Here is a 23,166-nt window from a genome sequence, read left to right as displayed (position 1 = left end):
AATATCTAATTTTGTGTATAAGCATATGTGTGTGTGTGTGTGTGTGTGTGTGTGTGTGTGTGTGTGTATATATATATATATATATATATATATATATATATATAAAATGTATATGTATTTTTCAGTCCAGAAAAATATGCAGCCCAAGGTTAAAAATGGTAGCCTCTGGATGTGGTAATTCTGGGTGATTTTTGTCTTATAATTCCTGATACTTCTACCAAACGATAATTAACAAAGTTTATGTTTAAATAAATAATCAGCTAAATAAGTACATCTATATAAACCAGCTGTGCTCGCTTCGGCAGCACATATACTAAAATTGGAACGATACAGAGAAGATTAGCATGGCCCCTGCGCAAGGATAAACCAGCTAAGAAGGGAAGAAAAAGAGATGACATAAGGGCAGCTGAGCCCACAGCCTACAGTAGGGACAATGTTGCAGTGTATAAATTAAGACTTCATGCATGCACGCACCCGTGTGTGTGTGTGTCCTTACTCCATCCCAGGGTGTGTGTGTGTGTGTGTGTATGTGTGTGTGTCCTTACTCCATCCCAGGTGGTGTGTGTGTGTGTGTCCTTACTCCATCCCACATGGTATGTGTGTCTGTGTGTCCTTACTCAATCCCAGGTGTTGTGTGTGTGTGTCCTTACTCCATCGCAGGTGTTGTATGTCTGTGTGTGTGGTGTGTGTGTGTGTATGTTCTGTGTGTCCTTATCCATCCTAAGTGTTGTGTGTGTGTCCTTACTCGATCCCAGGTGTTATGTGTGTGTGTGTCCTTACTCCATCCCAGGTGTTGTGTGTATGTCTGTGTGTGTGTGTGTTCTGTGTGCCCTTACTCCATCAAAGTGTTATGTGTGTGTGTGTGTGTGTGTGTGTGTCCTTATTCCATCCCAAGTGTTGTATGTGTGTCCTTACTCCATCACAGGTGTGTGTGTGTGACTGTGTGTGTGTTCTTACCCCATCCCAGGTGTTGCCCCAAACTTGTGTATGATCTCACTTAATCTTCCAGTATGATTAATCCTGTTTTATAGAAAGGACCCTGAAACACTGCCAGTCCCAGATCAAAGAGCTGGGGTTTGAACCCTGGTCTACCAAACTCCAGAGCTTTGAAACACTGAATTACAAAGCGTTCTTCAGGTAATCTTAAAAAAACTCATGATTATAATGTACTTATAAATAAGGAAAGTGGGGTGAGGAAGAGGGTGGCTCAGAGACTGTCTGGAACATCAGCCAGAGCAGAGCACAGGCTGGGCCGCCCGAGGGGACCTGCTCACCAGCACCACTGATTCCAACCAGTAAAAGACCCTTTGCTTCTTTGGTTCCTGGGCATTTCCCAAAAAGTTCATATGTTCATATTACTGGAGGTCAGACTTAGGGAAAAGTAGTTTAGTGCTGTTTTTCAGAGAGTAATAGATTAATAGGTAGTAGATGAATAAACAGAAACATTTTATATCTTGTACTTTTTAAAAGCTTTTATTTAATAGGTTCCACCACTAGGATTCTTCTAAAAATTATTTTATTTTACTTTTTAATTGTGGTAAAATACACATAACATAAAATTTACCATCTTAACCATCTTTAAATGTATACTAATTTTTTACAATAAGGAAAACAATTTTGATACCAGAGGGAGGGAAAAGGTCCCCAGTATTAAATTTCAATTCTTACATGTATTGTGTTTTCCAATATGAAAATCATGAGAGAGTAAATTTTCCGCTGATTTTAATTTATTTCTACTTGCTTTGCTTTTAGCCATTTGGAAAACAGAACCTCCTAGAAATTTTGGTAAAAGCCTCTGGTGCACATTTAGGGGAAGGCCCCAGCCCCAGCAAGCCTTAAGGGGCGGCCACCTTGTCAGCTCTGCAGACCTGCCCTTCCAGCCGCCTCCAATAGCTCGGCTTCATTCTCTGAATAGCTACTCTGCCTCTGAGATGAGTAATGAAGCATGTGATTGCATAAGTCAGAATTGCTCAATAATTTAAGAAGATTTGTTCCCAGAAGACCTCAAAGAAACCCTGTCAAGATAAAGATCACATTCTACATTTAAAGAATTTTATGTTGACACTTTACATTATTAAGAGATGAATTGCTAAAACAAATTTTCTTTTCTTACCACATCCTCTGTTAGCTTACTTTTTATGCTGAGTGAGCTATGACAGCAACACCAAACTGTTTACTTATTTCTCATTACATTTATATTTGGCTACAACTGCTATTTCATTTGTAGACATGAGCAAGATGTTGTTGTGTCTGTAACTGAAAGAAAAATTTCACCATAAAGGTCTATATGCTCCTACATGCTCTAAAATCTTTCATTCAAATATTTAATCTAATCTTTTGCAGTAAAAATTGGTAAAACTTGCTTTAGGAAGAACAAAAAAGGGTAAGGCTTGAACTCTTGTCTCAACAAAATCAATTTCTATAACAAAATTAAAATTTCCAAAGGAGTGGCGGACGGGAGGCTGGGGCAGACCAGTGGTTCAGTTGGTTAGAGCATGAGCTCTGGGCAATGGGGCTGCCAGTTCGATTCCCACATGGGCCAGTGAGTTGTGCCCTCCGCAACTAGACTGAAGTCAGTGAGCTGCCGCTCAGCTCCAGATGGCTCAGTTGGTTAGAGTGTGGGCTCTCAACCACAAGGTTGCCAGTTTGACTCCTCGAGTCCCGCAAGGGATGGTGGGCTGCGCCCTTCGCAACTAAGATTGAACATGGCACCTTGAGCTGAGCTGCCGCTGAGCTCCCGGATGGCTCAGTTGGTTGGAGCACGTCCTCTCAACCACAAGGTTGCTGGTTGGACTCCCACAAGGGCTGCACCCCCTGCAACTAGCAACGGCAACTGGACCTGGAGCTGAGCTGCGTCCTCCACAGCTAAGACTGAAAGGACAACAACTTGAAGCTGAACGGCACCCTCCACAACTAAGATTGAAAGGACAATAACTTGACTTGGAAAAAAAGTCCTGGAAGTACACACTGTTCCCCCATAAAATTCTGTTCCCCTTCCCCAATAAAAAAATCTTTAATAAAAAAAAAATTTCCAAAGGAAAACATCTGAGCTAATCTAAATGGATAATATTTCACTGTCTGACTGTAAAAAAAACACTTCCACAGTCTATTTTTAAGTCTTAATTTAAAATTAACTGCTAACTGTTGTTTTGGTTGTTACTGAACACTTGCTTTTCAGACCACGTATTTTGCTTTATCAACCAGCTCTGAAAAAAATGAGTGTGTCATATTCAGATGCATGATAAGTGGGTTTTGATAAGGAAAACCATGATGAGATTACAATAAGGCGATTTCACATGTAGAAGTGGAAAGAGGCCAGCGGCAGACAGCCTGCCAAATGTCAAAGAGCAAAGGGAAATCTATAAAAGTCAGGAAGCAGTCATGCAGATCGCAGCTGATAACCAGTAACCCCAGGACAAGAAGAGTTTCTGGGTTTGAGGTTGGAACTTGGAAAATGCCGAAGAGCTAAGAGCCTTCAGAAAGACAGAAGTGAGAGAAGAACCCAAGTTTGAAATGAAGATACTTGGAAGGGGGGAAGGCTGGTATTTCAGGCCTGTGGGAGGATGTCAGAGAAATGGGCACGTGGAAGAAACAGCAGAGTTGGGCAGAGGAGATGGCACAATTCTGTGACTGTGTACTTCCCATTAATACTCGAGGAACAGAAGAGCTGGAAAGTATTTGGGAGATGTCACAGAAAGTGAGAGAAAATTTAAGTGATCTGGCGTAGAGCCAGGAGTGAGGCCCGCACTGTGCTTGGAAGCACCTGAGTGCCCAGAGTTCACAGGACAGGATGGGGCACGGCTGTTTCTCCCCTGAAAGGCGACCCAAAGCAAAAACAAGCTCAAGTTTGCCTTGGTCAGCCTACCCTTTTTCTCTGGTATTGTGTATGAACAGGAATTTTTGGTGTGTTCATGGGTAATGAAAGTTATAATTTGCATCACAAAATCCTGTATTTTCATTTCCAGACTTCCAACCACTTACTAGACATTTTTACTTTTATTGTGTCTTGACAATCTTTCAGTCAAGATGACCTACAATGGAATGCACACATTCACTCAATAAATATTTACTGAGCACTTACTATATGCCCGGCATGTCAGCCTCTCCATCAGTGCCTAATCTATTCTACACATCGGACACCCAGACACTGGGGACAAAATAGTGAAAATGGAGCTTACGAGTCTAGTGGGAGAGGTAAGTCATAGTCAGAGAGTGCCATAAACCAACAGAAATTCTGGATGGAATAATACTATAAAGGAAAGACACACTGTCTGTGAAAGCTGACACAGACGGGATGTGACCTAGTCTAAGAAACAAGGAAGCACTTGAGCTGAGATGCAAAAGATGAGAAGAAATTAATAAGATGAAGAGGGGAGTATTACAAGTGTGAGAAGTCCGTGTGAAAGGCCCTGGGGCAGGACCTGTTTCAGACACTAAAAGAGATAACTGTGATGGGGATGGAGAAAGGGGGGGGTGAGGCCAGAGATGGCCTCAGGGTTCATTATAAACATGGTAGTTTCTCCATTCAGAACATGGGAAGTCCAGGAAGGGTCATAAGTAGAGGAATGATACCACCTGATGCATTTCCAAATGATGACTTTCGCTGCTATGTGGCGAGTGAGTGGGAGCAGACAGGAAGGAGGAAAGATGGCGACCAGAATATTGTAGTGTTGAGGAGAGAAGCGATGCACCTGGGGCCAGGGTGGTAGTGACGGGCACGGAGAGAAGATGAAATGGGGAGACAGCAGTGGTAAAACTCAGACCCCAGCGATGGGACAGGCTAGCTATATGGCCCAGGGGGAAGGAAGGACCCCAGGGTTGCTGCTCGGTAGGTGGTGAGTGAGTGTGCCATCTGCTGGACTGAGGTCGTCTGTGTTTGGCGGTGCTCTCTGAGATGGAGTGCAGGCGATGGAGCGCTCGAAGGCAGTCGGGGACACCGATGGTAACTCAGGAGATACACCTGTCATACTGTGTATGAGCACTGGTGCTGAAGGTGTGGAGGAACCTGCCAGGGTGGACAGAACAGAGGAATGGGCAGTGGACCTCAACGCTGAAGAAACACAGCATTTAACGGCAAGGTAGAGGAGCGTGAGCTACACAGGAGCCAAGGGACAACGTGGCTTCACAGAAACACAGTGCTGCAAAGAGGGCGGAGCCAACAAAGAGACATGGTGCTGAAAAGTCAAGTCAAGTGGTAGCTGGAAAGTGTCAGCTGGACTTAAAAACCTGGCAGTCACTGGAACCTTAGCAAAGAATGGAAGCTAACAGATGAGACAGATTTGTGATGAATAAGGTCACAAAGAACAAAAAGACTGAGATGTAGTTGGGAAGGGGAGGGAATCGGTGACATCGCAGCGAGAGGAGAGTGAGGGGTCAGAGGCCTCGTTTTCAGTGGATGACGTCATTTATCACTGCTGAGACAAATTACCACAGAAACCAAGACTGAAGGATACCTGCGTTTCCTCCCTCACACCCCGAGGGGCAGAAGACACCATTGACCAGAAGAGCTGGCCTTGGACAGGAGGCCACAGCATCACAACCCCTTTCATTTTCAGACTGGCCCCCTCTTTCAGTTCCTCCTTTCCCACCCATTCAACACGACCCTAAGCCAGGCTCGTTTTTTCAGATGCACACCCAGCTAGAACCTTCAGGACTCCCCACGGCCTCTGAGGAAAGCTGACATCCTCCATATAAAGTGGGAAAGATGTTTTTCTGGCATTTTCTCGCGCTCTGTGTAGGCGTGTGTGTCCCAGCCTCCCAGTCACATGAAACGGCTGTTTCCTGCATGGGATCTGTCCTCACATCCTGCTCATGCCTTTCCAGGCATGGGCGTCCTCTCCCTAACTTCTCTGCTGGCTGGAATACTACCCACATGCGGTGGGCAGAACGCTGGCCTCCCAGACGTCCACGCCTTAACACCTGGAGCCTGCAGATATGTGACCTCAAAGGGTAAAAGGGATATTGCGGATGTGATTCAGGTTACAGACATTAAATTGGGGAAACTGTTTTGTATTATTCAGGTGAAGCTTAATGTGATCTAAAGGGTCCTTTAAAGTGGGAGAAGACGACAGAAGTGGAGGCTAGACAGATGACACCTTGAGAAGGACCTGACCTGCTGCTGACTTGAAGATGGAAGAATGGGCCACAATTCAAGAAATGTAGTGGCCTCTCGAAACTTTGAAAAGCCCTCAATTTACAAGCAGCAAGAAAATAGGGACCCCATTCTTACAACCCCAAAGAGCTAAATTCCACTGACACCCAAAGGGGCAGGAAGCCAACTCTCCCCTCAAGTCTCCAGAGAGGAACGAAGCCCTGCCAGCATCTTAGCTTTGGCCCAGTGACATCTGTGTGGGACTTCTGGCCTGCAGAACCATACGTTGATAAATCTGTGTTGCTTTGAGCCACTGAGTTTGTGGAATTTGTTATGGCAGCAACAGGAGACACTACACCCCCCTCCGCAGCCTGGCTCTCACACAGCATCTCCACGACGCTCCCCCAGCAGCAACGCCTGCAGAGGTGGCCTGATGTTACCACCTTGCAGACTTGTCCTTCTCCTGTCAGACTCTGGCTCCTCGAGGTCAGGGCATAGGCTTAGGTGGGGTGGCAGCTGCCACGGTGTCAGCCCCCTGCCTAGCATGTGGATGCCCAGTTAGTTTTTACATAATAGAATGAACAAATGAAGTCCCCATAAAGATGGCAGAAACACAATGCCCAAAGTAAGCGTGCCCTTTCTCTTCTCTTTTCCCTCAGAGTGGGTATCATTATCCTCACTTTGCAATTAGAAGCTATTCCTTCACTACCATCAAGAAGGATGATAAAACTGCTGAAATGTTTCCTGTCCATAGCAAATAATATTCTTGTTACATAATCAATTTTAATCAGTTACATTTCAAGCCTTTCCTCAGAAGTGGCCCTTGGAAATTTAGGGGAGTAATAATAAATAAAAATGGATAAAGAGACACTTTTATCTGTAAATGGTTGCTGACAACCAAGGTATTTTTCTTAATAAGTTACATTTACACCAAACAGAACTTGGCTTATTCACGGAGACTGAGTCTATACTTGAATGTTTCTCTCCCAGGATGGAATTGTGATAGAGGGAAGAATACAATGGTGAAGAGAAGTTGTATTTAGACTTAGAAAGAGAAAAAAAAAAGAGATTTCCCTCCAAATCAAGGGGCATATTTATGTCCATCACTACTGAACAAATGTCATGGTGATAATAGCAAGATGGACAGTACAATTATGCACTAAAAGCCAGAGACATGAAGCTACAGTGTTCACATAATCCCTGTGAAAGCAGAAAGCAAGATTCAAACATTAGACACCATTGCTCCCCTGACTATGGAGGAATGAATTTCAGACTCCAGGATTAGAAATTTAAGAAGTCAAGACCAAAGGCAAACACATTTTAAATAGCTGAAACTGCACTAAAAATCACAACCCAGAGCAGAGCTAATGGACTGATTTCCAACCGAGGGCAGGATGATGGGTTTGTTTCTCCAGGGCTCTTGCTGGTCCTCAGCTTCCACGCACCCACTCAGTATGCTTTTCACTTAGCACTGCTTATTTTTCACAATGACTGTGAGCTGAAGGCCTCTGTAACAAATGTGCAAGTACTCAGCCATGGGGCACAGTCAGCTACAGAAATCTAGAGAAACTTTAGATAAAATCTGGCTGGGAGGGAGAAAGTGGCAGGAAAACAGAGGAAGAGACAAGCAGTGCAGCTGGCGCAGAGGCTCAGGAGACAGGACAGGCTGTGAGCGGGAGCTGGGCTCCAGCACAAATACTCCGAGCGCTGGTGCTCCTGCCACAGGCCGGTGCCCACCCTGGGGCTGCAGAGCTGTTCTTGGCAGATTTCTCAATTCTCTTGTCCAGATTAATTTATAACGACTAAGTAAAATAAAAATAGTGTAGGATCACATAGGTTCCCAAACCCAGGTCCTTTTTACTAGTGGCCCTACGAGGGGGTCAAAAATAAGAGAGGAGGATGACCGCAGAGCAATGGGAAGTCACTGAGAAGTTCTAAACTGAGGGGGGACCTGATTTCAAAAAGACCATGCTGGCCGCTGTGGAGTGTGGACGGTGGGACCAGTGGGGGAGGGCCAGCATGGAAGTGGGACAAGAGGTGACAGAGCCCTGTTGGGGCAGGGTGGTATGAATTTGCTGGGGCTGCCTCACAACATACCACAAGCAGAAATTGATTGTCTCCCAGTTCTGGAGGAAGAAATCCAAGGTCAAGGTGGGCAGGGCTGGTTCCTTCTGCGGGCTGTGAGGAAGACTCCGGTCCAGGCTTCTTCCCTCGCTTCCGGTGCCCCACTGCTGCCTCATTGGTGGTCGTGCTCTCCATAGTTTCAGACTGTCTTTCTCTGACGTGTCTGTGTTCAAACTTCCCCTTTTTTTGAGGACACATAACTATACTGGGTTAGGGCCTATCCTAACGACCTCATTTCAACTTGACTCCTCTCCAAGTCAGGTCACATTCTCAGGTGCTGAGGGTTAGGACTCCGTCACACCAATTTTTCAGGGACTCGACGCAATCCACAACAAGGGTCAGCAAACTTGTGTGGCTCATGGGCCACATCTGGCCCACCACCTGTTTTTTGTGGTCCGTGAGCTAGGAATGATGTTTACATTTTTTAAGGGTTGGGGAAAAAATCAGAACAATAGAACTTATGCTTCATGACAGTCATATGCGTGTATATGTCAGTGTCTGTGAACACAGCCCTCCTGGAACACAGCCCCCTGCCTCACCGACTGTCTCCAGGGCTGCTTCTGCCCACCTCACAGCTGTGCCTTCACAGGAGCTCGCCCGACACTGGCTCTTAAGCCTCAGCAGCGGGCGAGGCAAAGCTGATGCTGGCAGGAGGCGAGCACCAGAGCAGGGTGTCAGGTCAGGCAGGGCTGCCAAAAGGGAGATGCCAGCGGCTGCAGCGTCTAGGCCCCCTAAACTACTGTAAAGCCCACGACCTGCAAATGCCTATAGGGACCAACCAGGCGAGTAAGATGAACCTGAGTATGGACCCACATACGAAATAAAGACAATCTGGGCAGGGGAGGGAGGCGTGCCTTGCCTAAAAGTTCACTAAAGTCACTTTTTCTGAGAACACTTTGCTGGTGAAACAACACACAGCTGGAAACCAAAGTCAGGCCGACCTTCTGATTCACAACTCCCACTGACTTAGGAGGCTGATGGTGGAAGCCGGTGGGGAGAATGGTGGAGAGAGACGGAGCCGCATGTGGGTGAAAGCCCAGTCACCTGTCCACCTCTGGGTCCCACGACATCGGGACCCCGTCTTTCACCCTCAGCATTTGCCAGAGACCTCCTCTGAGTCCCTCTCTCCCCAGGCCCACTTCTGCCTCCGTTCCACCACAGGGCTAGTGGACTTGGCCCGCAGTGGCCTGGGTGAGCTGAGGGAGACAGACAGGAATGGAGGGGGCTGTGCCGGTGAGGTGAGCGCAGCAGGGCTGCAGGTGCTGGCATAAGGAAGGCCAGGCGAGGACCGCACCACCAGGCTGAACATAGGCTCAGACAAAGGGACCCAGAGGCCGTGCAGAGGTAAGTGGGCTGTCTCCCAGCAACGCTCAGCCTCTGCCTGCCTGCGTGTGCCTCTGCCCGGCTGGGCTGGAAACCAGGCTCCAGACTGACAGACCCCGTGGGCGCCGACACACATGCACAGCCCTGCTGCCGGGTCGCTCCAGGCTTCAGCCTGGTCTCATGGAATTCTTCTGAGGGTCCAGGAAGAGGGAGGTATGAGTGAACTAGAAGTGGAGGTGAGACGGAAGGAGAGGCCTTACCCCACTGCTGCCAACAGTGCTATGACGGGGATTACTTCAGCCGTAGCTCCGCCCTCAGCACCTGGAATAAGGACTGGTACATAGAAAGTGATGGACAGATGTGACAGGACGACTGAAATCACTTCTTTTCTAACGTGTGATTTCAGGTGTCCGGGAAGGCTGCAATGTGCTGTATTTCTATTTATCTTCCATGTGGGTTTGAGCCTTAATACTTTTCCCAGTTCAATGCTCTGAAAGCCCCCATCTCTCATCTTAAAACAGCCCCCCAAACTGCCACCACCTCCAGAGGCTTTCCTTGACCGGGGACCTCTGCTCTCGGAGGCAGCCGAGTGTGCTGGAAAGACCCAGACTTTGGAACCAACAGATCTGGTTAGTTATGAGATCTTGACCAAGTTTCTTAAAACTTTTCAGAGTCCTGGTTTCCTTACTTATGAAGCAGGGCTTCGTATCTGTCTTGTAGTGTCATGAGGATCAAATGAGACCATGCATGTGAGGTTTCTAGCACATGGTAGGTGTTTGTTGAGTAAATAAAGTTTTTATCCAAGGAGACATTGTGAAGAGCTGGGCTTACCAAATTATCAAATGCGTGAACAGAACATCCTAGAAGGGAAGCAAAAGCTAGTCATGTCCCCGTGAGTTCTCAGTCTACTGAATCACATTATTGACAATGAATTTCTACAGGAGGTAATAGCACCATATGCTACCAATTACAGCCCAGAGCTGTGCATTCTTAGGAATCGTGAACAGAAAATCTGAAAAAGCCATTTATGATGATTCTTAAGTAAGGCACAGTTGTGACCAACTTCCTGTGGACACTGAATTGCTTTCTATAAAATTATTTAGCTCTATTAAATTCTACATGCTGTACATGCTGAAAACACTAAAAGAACTTGGGGACTTTGAATGGAATTTCCCTAACCTTAGGAAGGAATACCACAAGTCAGAGATCATAACTGCCAGCTGTGGAATTAATGCTAAGCCATTTTAAGACCTGACAAGTATTTTGTTTGGCGAAAGCAGAACCATGTGTTTTGCAGGATCTCTGACATTTGGACTTCTGGTTCAGGGATAATCCTAGTTTCCTTTCATGCTATTATACAGAGACGAAACATAGGATTTACAGGTTAGACTGGAAATATACAAAGATGACTTTGAACTTGTTCACATCCCATGGTGTCATGTCACCACTTCATCATTTTCTGAAGGTTTGTTTTTACATTCATCACATAATTAGCTGAATTGATCAAAGTCAAGCCCTATCCTTTGTCAAGAAAACACAAACACACGCACAAATGCAAACACACACACATATACACGCATGCACAAAAACATAGGCGCACACAAACATGCACACAAACACACAAACTACACACACGCGCATGCACACACACACCCCACACACACAGATGCCCTCGCTCTCGTCTGGAAACAAGGGGGACAGTCACAGACGAGCAGCTCCCGTCAGCACATTCTGAGGCAACCCCGTTTGGTCAGTCCACACACCCAGAGGAAAGTGTCACTGCAAAGCCTTCAGGTATCAGGAAATTGAGACTATGGGTGAAGGGTGATGGTCATGTGATTCCGGTTCCTTCCTTGAGAGAAGCAGCCACTCACACTGTGAGGAGTGCTCGCAGGAATTCGCTCTGTCACTTCCAGGAAACAGGTCCCCTATCTGATGGGCACTGTGTCAAATGCCAAGAGGGTCGACCAAGGACAAACGGAGGACAAGTGCCAGGCGAGGGGCTCAACCCTGACATTCCTGGCAGGGCGGGCCATGAATTTGCAAGGAAGTCGTTACATGTAAGTCCCACACAAAAGCACAACTGGTACAACACTGACGTGTATGACAAATGAGTCCTTGTCTGCTGAAAACATGTCACATTGGAAGGTGTGTCGTCACTGTGCTGCTCAGTGCTGAGCACAGACCCATCTGTGTGGGCGGAGCACACGCACCACATTCTCCGAAATGCCCCTCCCTGCAATGGCGCGCTGCTCTGAGGGGAGAGGACCGGGTGTCAGTGGCAACTCCCAGGGAGCAATTCTGTGTCCGGGACCGTGAAGAGAATGAACAGAAAGGACTGTAGAGAGACGCCACGCAGAAGAGAAATGACAGGCTGCTTTGTGTGGAGCGACATCACAAGGTCCAACTGACACACTGCAAAACCAGGGCCGCAGTGCTCAGAGGGATCAAACAGAAACTCGGGCTCGGCTGGAGTCCCAGTGAGGGCACCATGGGACGCAGACAGGCTCTGAGGGAGCAGCTCTGGGGCGGCCTGTGTGCTTCAAAGTCTGTGGCCTTAAACGGGATTTTAAAATAGTGCCTCACATTAGGCTCAGAAGGCATCATCTCACTCCCAAAATCTAGAAGGCAGAGTTAATTTTTCTTTTTCTTTTAATGTATCTAAAAGAAAAAAAGCTGTCTGTTTCTACTGAACTGCTAATCATTCTCATGCAAAAACCAGAAAATCAATCTGCGGATTCTGCACAGTTCATTGACAATTGGTTTGAAGACAATTTACACTGAAACCTGTGGTGCTTGACAGTGATAAGACACAAGGAATAGACCAGTGGAACATTAATTTAAAAACTTGGCTTCAACCATTTATGCTTGGCTTCACAGTCCTTCTTTTGCTGGAAGTGGTCTAGTTGAGTGGTACATTAATGAAATTCAACATTCTCAAGCAACCAAAATATACAAGTTAATATACTATAAACGACACGGCGGTAAATCACAGGTTTTGTGAAGGTGACGGGGCATCCTTCATCGTGGCTTCTCGACCCAGGCAGATTTAGCAAAGCACCAACAAGATGGAAAGCTGGAGTGGCCCCGGCCCCTGCCCCGGAGAGCAACTCAGCGCATTTCTAATCCCACAGTGTTGCCCGCAGGCCCAATCCAGGGAGCTCGCTAAACAGCACAGTCCTACTCACTTTTCCCAGATGTTCTGAGTCCAAAAGTCTGCAATGGCTCCAAGCATATTCATTTTGGTTCTTATAATGGAAATTTTAAAACGTTTATAAAAGTAAAGAGATTACTATCAGCTTCAAGTCAGGGCCTGTGTTGTTTTACCTGTACCCCTCAGCCCCCTGCCCATGGTATTCTGAAGCAAATCCCACACATAATTGTTTTCTGTAAATATTTCAGTATTTACCTCTGAAAGATAAAGACACTTAAAAAACAGTAAAAGGCATCCAGATTAGAAAGGAAGAAGTACAATTACCTACGTTTTGTAAATGACATGGTCTTAAATATAGAAAACCTAAAAAATACACACACACACACACACACACACACACACACACAAAATTATTAGATCTAACAAGTTTGTTCAGCAAAGGAAAAGGATAACAGAGCAATGCAAAAAATTCCATTGTATTTCGAGGCACTGGCTCAAACAACCCTCCCGAGACTCAGCCCTACTTCCTCCTCCCTCACAAGAACAGGAGCCAGCACCTTGGTATACCTGAAGGATCATGACACCCCCACCCGCACCCCTAGTCAGACCATGAGGAACCCCACAGTTCTTAACTCCAGCTTCGTGATCACTACCGATTTTTGCTTTGCCCTTTGTAGGGAAGTGTGTTCATTATAAAAAGCATCTAAGCCAATCAAATTTTTCTCTGAAAACAGCTAAAATGATCCAGTCAGCAGTACCTTTCACCATGTAGGTGTCAGACACTGCATTCATGTTGCTGAAGTAAATTAAATAAGAAAGAGGAAAGCCAGGTGCAGTATGTGAAATCAATGAGGCAGGAAAGAAGCCCTCAGCTCTGTAAAACTGTTCCAAGAAGCAGTGCACACAGGCTAAGAGCCACAGAGGATGGTCCAGTGTGGACTCGGGAAGTACGAGCAGATGGCAGCCAGTTGGCAGGAAGCGCTCCGGGGGCTTAAGGAATCAGGAAATGCAATAGGAATGTTTTTAAAATGGTAACTGCATTTTTATTTTTTGCTTCCCTGATATTTTAATGTTGCTCATATGATCATAAAACAACAATAAACTCTTGTTTTGGAAAACTGGAAAAGGCCACGTGAAGGGGCTGGCGGTTCAGGCTGGAGGGCTGCGTGGGCCCAGTTGTGACATCTAGGCTGACTGTCGCCATCCTCGGCCATCCTAATACGTTCACAGAAGTGGTGGTGGAAGGAAAGGGCTGGGGAACTGCAAAACCACTTGAGTGGGACCTTGTATGTTTAATGGTGTCAAAAATATATATAAATGAAGCCAGTTTAAAATGGAGCTGGCATTGCCATCCCAGAGGAACCTCCTGGCACATCTCAGACCTCAAACCTTGATGTTAAAACAGGGCAAAGTGACCTCAGCACTGGGCCTAAGGCAGCATGCACGTGTCCCAAAGAACTGTTTGCAAAGGTAACAAGAAAGCAGATATTATGACTGCCAGACTGCAAGGTGAAAACATTGTGTAGAATTAGCATCACTGTGTCACGTTATCTGCACCAGTAGCAGTGCCTCCCTTCTGTTGATGTCACTGTCCCCCCTTCGCATAAATACCAATGCCTTTGTCTCCTGCTCAGATCACTACTTGGGCTTCTGCCTGAACCAGTGCGTCCCAGTAGCTATTCTTTGATCTCAAGCAAGTGCTCTTGCCTCTCACTTTGAAGGGCTTTATTTTTAGGTTAGTGATGGTTGACAGCAAACAAGTCTGGTGGCTCGCACTGTGGCTGCGGCTCTTAAAACGCCAGTGCTGGGTCCTCGCGCAGAGGCCCGCTTCACTGAGTCTGGGCTGGGGCCAGACATTATCTGGAAACTCCCAGGGGAGAGTTAGTGATTGAAGGGGACAGAGTTTCTGTTAGTAAAATGAAAAAGCTCTGGAGATGGAGGTGGTGATGGTGGTACAACAGTGTGAATGTGCTTCATCCACTGAATTGTGCGCCTAAAAATGGTACAATGGAAAATGTTATGTAAATGTCATCAAAATAAAACAAGAGCAGAGGAGCTGGTGTCTCTGCCTGCAGCCAGCAGGGAGCCTGGCCGAGATGTGCTCACCTGTGGTTTGTAAGCCCTGGGCTGAACCCTTCCCAGAGCTGCTTTCATCAGACCCTCCGAGAAACCCCACGAGAGCGCTCCTCTGATAAAGTCTCTTTCACAGTGAGGAAAATGAGGCTCAGACTTTAATTTGCCTGCAGTCTCATAGCTGGTAAGTAGCTAAACCAGGTTTCAGACCCAGCTCTAACTCCACTGTTACCATTCGCTAAGTGAGCTGCAATTCCATCGCCTTTAAAACGGACCAGAGGACGCCAGTCAGCAAGCACCTTTCAGGGCGGTGGCTCTAATAAAGGCACAAGGTCTCCCCCGCCCCCGCCCTGCCCCCTTTTTATTAAACATACTGTGTTCGTCCAGAGCTTGGAACAGCTTCCAGTTGGGTTCCAGCCGGCAGAGCAGGGGTGGTTATCAGGCATTTCTGTGCAGCGGGCCAAGGTTGAGCTTCACTGAAAACTATGTGATACATTTGTAATAAATCCACTGAAAACACTGAGGCTCACACCAAAAGTGAGGAATCTGAAGATGACTGTTTGTAACAGCAAAGCCTGTCACCATAACGACAGCATACAAGCCGGCCGGTCCTGGGTCCAGATAGCGGGGAACAGGGGGACATGGGTCCTGGAGGGGAGGCACAGAAAAGGGCTTGAGGCAGCCCCCTTCCCAGCCTGCGTCCTCAGCAAGTGCCCTTTCCGCCGGCCTCCTTCCAGCCCCTCCAAATTCAGACCAGTTGCTGAGGTCTGGCTGGCAGAGCCCCTGGGGACTTCCAACCCTTCGGAGTTTTGGTGGAACAGCCCTCAGACTGGCTAAGGAGGGTTTTTTAATCTTTTTCAAGCCATGAATCTCTTTAACAGTTGGGGGAATGCCTGTGGACCCGTTCTCAGAATATTTTCTAATGCATAAAATATGTATGATTAAAAAGGAGACCGATTCCATTGAAGCACAGTGATCGAATATGTAAAATCTGGAGATCCAGTAACACAGCATGTGTTTCCGTATTCATGCATTGAGTCTGATGGCAGGGCTAACTGCTTCCACAGTTTTGAAGTAGCGAGGACTATAAGTCGCATTTCAAGAATAAGGGCAGCAATTGTCAAGTGATGTGAAAATCTCTGTAATTCCTATTGGAGACAAAGTCACAGGTTCTGCTAACACTACTGGGGTGGGTGTGCTGCCCGCATCATAACAGAAGGAAATGCTAATTTCAGTTAGAACCTAGGGAAAGTAAAGCTGTAACTCGGCCCATCCAAGTTCACAAGCCACTTGGTTTTCTGGGATCTCAGTCCCTCCAGTGAAGACCCCCTGGACTGGGGTTTTCCACATGCAGGGCAGCCTGGTGAAAGATTTTGTGTAGAATTAAATGGTAGGAGGATCACAGTATACATCACCTCATTAGATTTCTTTATTATGAAATCAACTTTCTGGAGTAGTCAGTAAATATTTTTCAAAGTCAGGAAAGAGTTTCAAACTTGGGGGAAAGGAGAAGTCTGATTAACCACAGAAGGCTGTGAGGAGGCCTAAGCAGAAACCGAAGCTAGGTGAGAAGCTGTGTATCTCTGCAATGAATACTGAAGGAGGGATTTAAAAGCACTGTTGGTAAACGGTTGGGCTTCTGGTGAAGCAACCTCATGGACTTTCCAGTAGTCTGTCCCCTGCTGCTCTAAGTGACCTGAGTTAAGTGATCAGGCACAACTCCTCAGTTCACCTGGCCAGGGAATGGTAGCTTGCACAGAAGTGGTCAGGTGAGCTGCCCTCCATGGCTCCCCCCCAGGGTATAAGGAAAGCGGGCCTCAGGCCGAATCCAGATATATACAGGCATTTCTTAGACATTTATTAGCAGAGCAAGTACAAAACAGCTCAGACAACCAGTTCTGGAAGCTCAAAGAAGTCCCACCGCTCTTTCAGACACCACGAATGCAGCATTCCTGAGATGCTAGGGCCCAAGGGGCCCAACCTGGAGGTCACAGGCTGAAGCCTCCAAATTCTCAGACCTTGCTCTTGCCTAAGCTGTTTTAGCCAATTCATACATGAGTGCCTTTAATTGTACCAACAGGAGCCCATCTGGGGCATTTATCATGCTAAATAACAAGACACAACTTTTACCAGTCAAAGCCCCTTTACAATAGCCAGTATGCTCACCAGAAAAGCCTCAAGTGTTGAAGGAGACACGGGTGGCAGCAGGACCACGAGAGCCATCATGATAGAATGCTCGCTGACCACTCACTCTGCCCCAACATTTTACTATGAAAACGTTCAGACATACAGCAAACTTGACAGAAGTGTACAATGACACCCATATATGCGTACATCTCCACTGATAGCTCTGTTTCAGCGTGTATCAGAATCACCGCCAGGACCTGTTCAAACACGTGTGGGCTTCATGCTCATAGTTTCTGATTCCAGGATCTGGCCTGAAAATGTGCATTTCAAACAAGTTTCTAGGTGGTGCTGATGTTGCTGGTTCCTGTACCTCACTTTAAAAAACCACAGACCTCGGTTCTACCATTAGTATTTTGCTATATTTACCTTACCACATATCTATCCACCCATCAATCTATCCATCATCCATCCATCCATCCTTCTTTCCATCCATCCATCCATCCGCTCATCCTTCCTTCCTTCCTTCCTTCCTTCCTTCCTTCCTTCCTTCCTTCCTTCCTTTCCTTCCTTCCATCCTTCCATCTATCCATCATCCATCCATCCATCCATCCATCCATCCATCATCCATCAACCATCCATCTGTCCTTCTGTGTGGCTAGCAGCTACTGTATTGGACATCATAGATATAGAAGTAACCATTAACTAGGACCCTGTGGCTGAGAGGGGAAAGAGTTCAGGATAATAACAGTAATAATAACAATAATATGTTACAGCAGGTTTGGGTTTGCAAAGACTTCCACAGACATTATCTCATGCAGCCCTGTAGCAGCACTGAGATAATTATTTTCACCACCATCGTTCCACAATGAGAAAATGAAGGCTCCTCACGGTGCAAGTGGCTTGCCCAGCAACACTCAGTGAGGAGGTGGTACAGCAGCCTGGCCTGGCCCCCATAAGGCATGTCATCCCACACAACCTCCCACGAAGCAGAGACCCTACAATCTAGGCATCATGAGGAACATGAAAGCAAGTGGTTGCCTCCTCAGTCCTTCTGGACAGTGACTAGCAGAGAATTTCCCAGATGGGATTATTTAACAAGAAGATGCCTAGGCCCTAAACCCTGACAATCTTTTCAGTAAGGCTGAGGTGGGAACGTAAGGATTTTATCCAGAGCCCCAGGACATGCGGATACAGGTGGCCCTATGGCCCACGAGTCCCCACAGATGGTCTGGAAGAACATGCAGGCCCTTAAGTAAGAGTCCTGCTCACAAGCCGAAGTCACGTCAGAAAGTTGTTTGCACTCAGGCAGTCCCAGGGGGTGGCCTGGTCATACAGTGGGGTACCGAGCTGCAGAGGATTTAGTGACATGGGGGTTGTTCTAGACGCATGAACAAGGAGGTGATTAGACTTGGGCATTTTTTCTGTAGTATGTTATACTTCAATGAAAAGTTTTCAAAAAGAAGCCTCTGTCCACCAAACAAATGTCATTCCACATCTACACATATTTATATGTATCCTCATAAAATGAATGAAAAACACCAAAATATTCGCAGTGGTAATCACAGCCTAACTGGGTTATAATTTAAAATTCTCTTCTTTTACCTTGGTGTTTTTTCCGCATTTCGTACAACTAATGTGTGTTATATTAATAAGTAAATAACTAATCATAAGGAGAGGTCTTGAAAGTTAAGTCCAACTAGTAATCGCTTCATTCGCTACATGAGGTCTTGAGAGATGACATTTGGCAGATTTCCCACTTGGGGTACACATGAACCCCATTCGTGCTCAGTACTCTAGCACGACCGCTGTGAATGGGGAAGTTGGGTCGGGGAGCGCCTTCAGGGAGCTCTGTCCCCTGGCACTGACCAGAAGGCAGGCACTTTGCTGTGAGGGAGGCACCGAGGCTCCACGTGGAGCCTGCAGGGGCCACAGGTAAGTAAGCGAGTGGGAGCCACCTCCAGTTTATCTGACATGAAAACCCACGGGTGCCGAAAGCACATCTGAAACCTGAGAGGTGATGCGAGCAAAGTGTTGATTAATGAAGAGCTGGATCTGCTTGCAGACCCGTTTTCTCTGTTTAGGTGGACAGAGCTAAGGTTCACAGATGGGCAAGCTGAGGGAACATCCAGGTGTGTGGTGGGGGCAGGGGTGGGGGTGTGTTGTCTAGAAAATGAAAGCATCTCTTAAAGGCCAAAAGAAAGTATGTTTTAGGGTGGCTCTGGCTTCTGGCGAGTGCCTAATACACACACCTTGGGGGGGTCAGCCTGGCCTGGTGGGTGAGCCCCCGGGGCCCCACTGCGAGCAAGGGGCTGCATTGCCAAAGGTTCCTAGTGAAGCCATGCCCCAGGGCGACAGCCGGGCCCTGCGCTCTGTGTCCCTGTGCCCCACGGAGGAGTCGGCCTGGCCAGTCTCCTCGCCTGAAAAAAAGGGAAGCACAGTGGTCCTGCGTGGCGAGGTTTTGTGGGCGTGACACCTGCTCAGAGAAAACTCCATGCTGTACTTAACGGTTCTGCGGCTGCCGCTGAAAGCTGTTACCGGTGAACAAATGAATAAAACAGAGATGTGTAAGCACAGTGGGCAGGGGAGAGTGTGAGCCAGCAGCCCACACCTGGGGTCTGTCCCCGCAGTTTCCCGCCTCCATCTCCTCTGAGGCTCCCAATGAAACCTGGCTCAGTAGCCTGCAGAGCTGCCCAATAGGCTCTCGCACCCACCCTCAGTCTAGCTTTGCTCTGTTTCGTGCCCCCTCCTCTTTGGCAGGATTCACCTGCAGGTTAGAATGAAAATGGGCAAAGGGTTCATGCTCCCAGGCCGCATCGCCCCCCCCCCCCCCCCCCCGCAGGGCAGGCAGTGGGGGGGAGGCAACAGAGCTGGGTGCAGAGGATGGGGAACCCCCACACTCCTCCCACAGCCAGGAGCTGGCGAAGCCCAGCCCACCTGCACCCCACGTGGTGCCAAGGCCTGGAATTAGCTCAGGACAAAACAAGCCTGAGAACAGGAGAGAACTGTGTGAGAAGAACTAAGCCATGTCCATCGCTGTGTAATTGCCAGAAAGAGTCTAGGTTTGCTGATGAAAAAAACCAAACCCTTCCACCATGCAGAGAGGGAGGCTGCATTTCGTTTAACAGCAGGATACAAAAATAAGCCTTAAAGAAGAAAAAAGACTCTCCAAAGCGTTAATGAGATCAAACAGCACCTCCAAGGGAGGCCTTCCTCCTACACTGTCAGGAGGATGTGGCCGAGATTCAGCCTGTGGGACGCCAGCAGGGGACAGGAGGCTTAAAATGCCACACATTTCTGACATTCAAATTTTAGAAATTAATCATTTTTTCTTTGTTTAAGGAAATACTTTTGTTATGGGTTACTGTGTCCCCACAGGACCTCAGAATGTGACTAACTAGGAAACAGGGTCGTTACCGAGGTGACAAAGAGGTCATTAGGATAGATCCTTATTCCAGTATGACTGGTGCCCTTACAAAGGGGACATTTGGACACAGACATGCAGACGTGGAGAATGTCCCGTCAAGATGAAGGCAGAGATGGGATGATGACAAGCCAAGGAACATGGAAGCCGCCCGCAGACCACCAGAAGCTGGGCGGAGGCTGGCAAGGCTCCCTCGCAGACTCAGGGAGAACCAGCAGCCGAGACCTGGACCTCAGATGTCCAGCCTCCAGACCTGGGAGACGACACACTTCTGTTGTTTAAGCCACCCCGTCCGCGATGATGCCATTTTGTTACTGCAGCCCTAGGAAACTAACACAACCTTACAATTTTTTTCTTAATTGTAGTGGTAACATATGCCCATGGTAAAACACTTCAGATAATGAACAAGGTACAAGGAAGGAAAATCGATGTCTACAGGGACCCTAGCAGCAGAGATTTGTCCCGTCTTCCTGTCTTCCTTCATTTACTCGCTGTCCTCGCTGACACAGCAGGTGCTGTGCTAGACCCTCAGGGACAGAGGCGGAGTAGACAGGAGAGCAGTCAAAGCCAAGGACAGGGAAGGCTGGGCAGCAAGTGAGGCACAGATGGAGCAAGTGGTGGGATAAGTGTAGGAGGGCTCAGCCCCAGAAGTTTGGAAAGGTTTCTCTGAGGAACTAACATTTGAAAGGAGAAATGTGAAGGGGAGGAGAGGATGAGCCATGTGACTATTAGAGAAAACACCGAGTGTGAAGACATGCCGGGCATGGTAAAAGAACAGCCAGAGCTCCTGGCTGGGAAGAACAGAGGGAGGGGAGAGACACAGACGGGTCACACGTTATTGTGTGTGAGATGGGACATCACTAGAGTGTGACAAATGGACTGAGGGGTCCCAGCTGCCAAGGTTCTCTGTGGCTGCTTGTAGAGAACAGACTGGAGGTGATATGCGGGCCCTGAGTCCTGCCAAGAGCTCTCGTGATAATCCAGGTGAGATGCCCGCAATGTTTACACACAGGTAGAACGTGATAATGCGTTTAGTGAGGGGGCACCTTTACTACTTTAATGTTTGGTAAACAAATAGTGTCCTAGAAGTACATATTTTCAAATGTCTTTGAAAATCAAAATGGGTTCCTACTGTATGTAGAATTGTTACACGGTTTGCTTTTGGTTTTGGTGAGCCCGCGCTTGCTTCTGATGATCTTGTCTTTTCTCTCTCTCTCTCGTTTATTAAGGTAAAACGTACACACAGTAAAGCACCTAAATCTTCAGTGTGCAACTTAATGAAGTTTTACATGTATTCAGTCACCAGATCAAGGCATTACATATTTCTAGCACGAGCCATTTCCCTCCTGCTCCTTCCCCACTTTTCTGTTTTGATAAAGAATAAAATTCCACTCAGTAAATTTGAAGATCTAATTGGCTTTATTAAGCAATTCATGAATCGGGCAGCATCCCACCTCAAAGCTAGAAGGGCGCTCTGGGTTGTAAAAATGAAAGGTTTTTGTAGGCAGAGAGAGGGTGGGACAAGAAAGAGTACATTATTTCAGGAAGGTCACCACCCCTTAGGGGAAGGCAGGCGGGCTCATCAGACAGATGACCTCACTAGTGCTGACCAGGGAATTCCAGACCTATTGGCTTAAAATTCTACTCCTGGGAGGAGCCAAAACTGCAATCAGTTTTGGTAGTAAGTTTTGGTTTGGTGATGTGACTTAGCACAAGTGACTCCATTTTGGCCTGCTGTTTCTTTTAGTTTAAATTTAGGAATATATCTCTATGTCAATCAATATACAAGTTGTGATAAAAAAATATGGTGAATGTTTAAATAAAAAAAATTTATTACAGTAAAAGACACATTGTCATTAATCCCCCTCAAAATACTCCTCCTTGCTTTAAATACACTTATCCCATCATTCTTGCCACTTTTTGAGGTGATTTGAAGTCCTCTTTCGTGAGTGTCTTTAGTTGTGCTGTAGTGGCTGCCTCGATGTCCTGAATCATTTTGACTTTGGGGAAGGGCTAGAAGTCGCACAGTGCCAGATGGTGAATAAGGTGGATGAGGACACACTGTCATATTTTTATCTAACAGAAGTTGCCGTACCAGAAGCAATATATGACACGGAGCCTTTCCATTGTGATCACAAAATGCAGTGAATGCTGCTGCTGAGCGTCATTCAACGGAAAGGCAGGGATCATCCATATGGGAAGTGATGCGTCGAACCTTAGTAACAGTGTGTGACAAATTTCAACTTGTTCGGTGCAGTCAGTCGGATGTGAGCTATGGTTGAGAGAAGGTGTGTTTTAAAGTGTGCCACAAATCATCCTCCATCATGACAACACTCCATGTCACACATCGCTTCTGGTACAGCAATTTCTGTCAAATACAAACATTACAGTGTGTCCTTGTCCATCTTATTCAATGGATCAGGCACTGTGCGACTTCTGGCTCTTCCCCAAAGTCAAATTGATTCAGGACATCGAGGCAGCCATGACAGCACAACAAAAGACATTCAGAAAAGAGGACTTTCAGAACTGCTTCAGAAAGTGGCAAGTGCGATGGGATAAGTGTGTTCAAAGTGAGGGGGAGTATTTTGATGGAGGTTAACGGCAATGTGTCTTTTGCCGTAATACATGTTTTTTTATTTAAACATTCACTGTATTGTTTGATCACACCTTGTAGACCTACAAATTTATTTATATTTTTTTGGACAGTATTCCATTTTATGGATGTTCCATAATTTACTTAACGAGTTTTGTATTAAAATTCTTCCCAGTTTGTCATGTTTTATAAATACTCCATAATGGCCATTCAGAGAGTCCGCCCAGAGTTACCCTCTTGACAGGTTTCAATGCCTGTGC

At 46.8% G+C, this 23,166-nt stretch overlaps 1 non-coding gene across 1 annotated transcript; it reads left to right on the top strand.

Annotated features, from left to right (window-relative positions):
• Positions 1–289: 289 nt before the first annotated feature.
• Positions 290–397, top strand: LOC141571480 (U6 spliceosomal RNA). Its single transcript, XR_012496208.1, has one exon. It is a non-coding gene; the product is annotated as a U6 spliceosomal RNA (small nuclear RNA).
• Positions 398–23,166: the final 22,769 nt, after the last annotated feature.

The sequence above is a fragment of the Rhinolophus sinicus genome, chromosome 16 (assembly GCF_057876585.1).
Source record: "Rhinolophus sinicus isolate RSI-liver-muscle chromosome 16, RSI-T2T, whole genome shotgun sequence".
In the NCBI taxonomy this organism is placed as follows: Eukaryota; Metazoa; Chordata; class Mammalia; order Chiroptera; family Rhinolophidae; genus Rhinolophus; species Rhinolophus sinicus.
This window is presented reverse-complemented; position numbering and strand designations above follow the sequence as displayed.